This window comes from Apium graveolens, chromosome 6 (assembly GCF_009905375.1).
Source record: "Apium graveolens cultivar Ventura chromosome 6, ASM990537v1, whole genome shotgun sequence".
NCBI classification, from domain to species: domain Eukaryota; kingdom Viridiplantae; phylum Streptophyta; class Magnoliopsida; order Apiales; family Apiaceae; genus Apium; species Apium graveolens.
Window position 1 is genome coordinate 200102353 of NC_133652.1, and position 4802 is coordinate 200107154.

The 4802-nt window shown below is 33.2% G+C and overlaps 1 pseudogene; it reads right to left on the reverse strand.

The window, feature by feature from the left end:
- Positions 1-2059: 2059 nt before the first annotated feature.
- LOC141665680 (serine hydroxymethyltransferase 1, mitochondrial-like) lies at positions 2060-4581 on the reverse strand (annotated as a pseudogene).
- Between the last annotated feature and the right edge of the window lie 221 nt (positions 4582-4802).

Sequence of the window (4802 nt, forward strand, 5' to 3'; positions counted from 1 at the left end):
TTCATCTTTTAAACTTATATCTAGTAAATGATTATCTTATGCATGCCAAAGATTTTCAGAAAAACGTTGAGACAAGGTTAGATATATGAGATCACCTTGCAATGATATTTTTATACAGTTATACACTGGAACTCTGTGTGTATTATGCATGGAAGAGGACTTCCCATATTTTGAAAAGTATATATGTATATATATACTGAATATTTTGCGACTTCATCGCATTAAAATATCAACTTGGTTCATTTCTTTTGACCAAGACTTTCATGAGTACTATGAGAAGGCTCATATATTGTTAATCATTATACATATTATTTTGGTGGGCTTGCTGCTCACCCTTGCTTTCTTCTTTCATCACACAACATCAGATAGACAAGATGAACAGGACCAAGCTCCCAATTCGCGAGCGGATAGGAAACGTTCTGCAGTTTCCTATAGGCGTTGATGTCGCTGTAGCTGAGGTAGGAACTACCAATAGGCTAGGCTTTCAACTTTTGATGCATCAGATTATGTATATTTATGAATTGTAATAATGGCAAAGAAATGTAAATTTATTTAGAAACCTGTTTAAGGTGTATTGGCATATAATTGTGGAATAAAACGACTTGTGATTATTTTTGGATATTCATCTCTGAGGCTATAACTTGTGGTGTGTGTATTTAATGGTGGGGTCACAGTACAGAGTAGTTGATTATTTATTAAGATTGGGTGTTGTTAAGGGAAATGGAACTCGTGACAACCCGGATCCCCGACCCCGGATTTGGGGGTGTTACAGATATTATCATCTGTTGATTCCTCTAGCACTACTACAAAAATGTCCTTAGGCATCGGTTATAAATCGATGTCTTTTTTTTTCAAACTGATGTCTTCGCATGTGTAGAGAAAGGTAGGGGTTTTTAACATCGGTTTTTAGCCGATGTTAAATATTAACATAGACATCGGTTATTTGAGCAAACTGATGTATAATTAGCCCCTTTTTTAATAACATGTTACAACTAGATTGTGAAAAATGGTATTTAGGAGGTTAAAAAGCACTATAAATATATAATAGGGAAGAACTTTTAACTGATAAATATCAGATTCTTAAAAAAAATGATATCTTATATTCTATAGTACATCGGTCGGTCTGTGGAAGCGATGTTAAAGAGGACCTTAGACATCAGTTCTCTTCCAAGATACGATGTTATATGTTATATATCACATCGGTTTTTCTTGATATAGAGATGTCAAATTTCTTATTTAATATCCTTTTTCAATGGAACCATTGTGCATTATAGTGAAAAACATCGGTTTATTTCAATTATTTTAATATAAACTTTTACTTTTGACATCGATTTCACTTGCACAAGTCGATGTGTTTTAACATTTTAGACATCATTGTCATTCCTTAAATTTATGAGCTGAAAGTGATATAAATCATATAAAAGAAGTATTTAAAACAAAAATAATCAAAAAAATGATATTGTCATTAATAATGCTAGTAATATAATTACTGTTAACAAATACATTAACTGAAAGTGAACAACATGACATGTAGAACAACATTAACACAAACTTTGTTTTAGAAAACTATAATACCAGTTAGATCATTGTGTATTTCCATAGAACAACATTAACACTGGTTATTCCATTTACAACCACCATAAGAAAGCACAATAACTTCGAGACTAAAAAACGTTAACTAGGTTATTGGTTTCACTTCCATACTGCTACACAAAACATTAAGTCAGACATACTACAGATCCGCTTTATTAGAGATCAACCTCCTGCCCCTATTAGGCCAAAGTAGATAACTGTTTCATGGAATTCTTCGCTAACTTAGTTGCCTCTTCATCTGCAGTTAAAAGAGAAAGAAGAGACTTTAGAATATCTTAGCAGATAGCAACAACCGAAATCACCTGAAATTGTCAAATCAAATTATACCGTATAAATTAAGAAATCAAGTATGTAGGAATCACAAGCAACTTAAATCCAAATGGTTCTCCGACCAAAAAAGAGTAAAAAAGCTACATATATGCACAATGCATAAATTAGAACACTAGGAAAAAAAGATCTAGATAAGTTAAGAACCTTTAGCTTCAGATTTTATCTTCAGTGCCAACTTTACAGCGCTGTCGAAGTACTCAGCAACTTTAGCAAAGTCTTCTTCAACAAATTCTCTTGAAGTAAGAGCAGGAGTCCCTACAGTGAATGAGTTTGTTTAGGCAATTAGTTAATGAAGCTATTCACAATTTGGACTTGCTAGAAAAAATATCATCTACCCATTCAAATGCCACCAGGAACCATGGAAGACACATCTCCAGGAATGGTGTTTTTGTTAGCTGCAATATGAAAAGCTTTCAGCACCTTTTCAACCCTAAACCAGTCAATACCCTGTAGAAAGAAGAAATTTACATAAAATTTGTATCCTTTTCCATGATTATTTCAGTATAAGTTCATATCATATATACGGAGCTGTGGATTTTCTGACTTGAAACCTAGGAACTCTTTTCACAATTTAAAAAAGGATTAGTGACAAAACAAATCTGTCAGATCAGAGAAGCTAGGAAGAAAGGATAATAAGTTATCCGAATCTCTAGATCATGAAGCATTTATTTCTCTAGACTAGTGGAAGAAAAAAGTAATCTTTCATTTACCTTGGGTTTCAAATTAACTAAAACTAAGTGATTGTCAGTTCCACCAGAAATAAGTTCATAGCCTCTCTTCATCAAAGTCTGCAAGAGAGAATATTCATTACCATTTACTATACCGGAATACATTTTCATAGATGTTAACTGAACCAGTAACATCGAAAAAAAATCTTGTTACAAAATCACATATAAGGCGGCAACACAGAGATTTCATTAGTCACACATGTGCAAACTTGGAGCAATTACTGAGGACTTGCTCTTGGTAGGCTTTGTATTCTCCAATTGTCGCCTGCATTCCTTTATGAGTTAGGGACAAGAACTTAATATATATCAATCATACTCAAATAAATTAACCAATTTAAACAAAGAAAAAAAGAGTATTTTCCCTGATTGAAATGATTATAAAAAAGCATGTTATGGAAAATACTGATGGTATTATTACCTCCCAAATGCTAGAAACAATCATTTACTTGAAAAATCTTGTGTGCAAAAGTAAAACTCAGTTCTTTGAGTGCGTAATACTATGGTACAACAGCTATTACTAATATTTCCTATCAAAATCAATATGTTCCTTAATATTTTCTAAAACCAATATGTTTCTTAAAAGACAATACAGATACAAGAATCCACATTTAGAGTGTGTCCTTTTAAAGTGATATTCTGGAAAAGCTTCAACTTATTAGCTCTAACTTGTTTCAATGCAACTGCCAAGCCAGTGATCGTGTGGTTGTGTGAGCCACCTTGAAGTCCAGGGAAAATAGCCATATTTATTTTTCTTCAAAATCATACATCACCTTAAAAAAAATATTAGAGATGTTAGTTTGGTACGTAATATTAAAAGTGTCTTCTTCCTCTATGCAAATATACTTGCCTATCTAACGAGACTACATTTATTTGCGATGTTATATTACTTATTGTATTCCTCTATGCAAATATACTTGCCCCTGCATTCATTCCTACTGCAATAGATTTGCACCCTTCTGAGTATATTGCACGAGTGAGGATTGTTGCATAGGTGGTACCTGTAGACATGTAAAAAGGAGCATTGTACCATTAGCTATACTTACTCAAGATCTAATAATAGTCAGGATTTCAATCAAATAAGATTTTCTCTCAAGGAGCAGTATCTGCTTTCAAAAAACCTAGTCAACTTATATGAAATCATGCCATCCCCAGCAACATCATTTGTAGCATTTGCAACATGCTTTACAAGGCTAGCACCAAAATTCTTCACTCTATCCTTGAACTCGATACTCTTTGCAACAGTGACACCATCTTTGGTCACTCTAGGAGCCCCATAACTTTGTTCCAAGATGACATTGCGCCCCTATCATAAATTCAGCAAGAAAACTAAAATAAATATTACTATAAACAAGCTCCAAATTATAATATAATTTTGCAAGATCTTTCACAGTACAACATAGACAATCCTAAAGAAACATACATATCACATAGCTATTTAAATTTGTGGGAATCTTTAAAAATGTACACAGCTCCAGTTGTCGCAATATGTATTTACTCCTTTCAATCATTAACCATCATCCTTCTATTATCACATATATACAAAATTAGGGAAAATGGAACCTAAAATGAGCTGGGGAAAAAAGACTTAACCATAATAGTGAACAAATAAACTTGTGCAGAACTCAAAATACAACAATAGAGCATACAAACAACAGAACATTATATACCTTAGTTTTTTATGTGGCATGTTTTTTGATGGCTTTGGCGGCTGATTGTCCTCCTTGAGCTATACGAGACTCTGAGTGTACACATGTGAATCAAACTCATTTGGAATCCCCCACATCTCGACATTCTTAGCCATTTTCTTCTCAAGGTCATACCACAAAAGTTTTGACCCATCCTAGTATAATAAACAGGTTTAAAAAAGCTTTATATCCATGTGTACCGCATTTTTCCTCTGCGGTGAGTGCTTTAGACCAAGAATTTTCATCTACATAATCAGTCCTCATCACCCACACATTAATACGACCCTTAAAAACACACACACAGATATATATATATATATATTGCACCTCTAAATAAATCTCCAAGCCTGTGAACCGAACCCGTTAAAAAAATCAAAACATAAAAATTGAAAATAAATTAGAAGCTTACATATTTTTCACACAGTAATCGAACATATCCAACACTTTTGAAGGGTATTTACCAAGA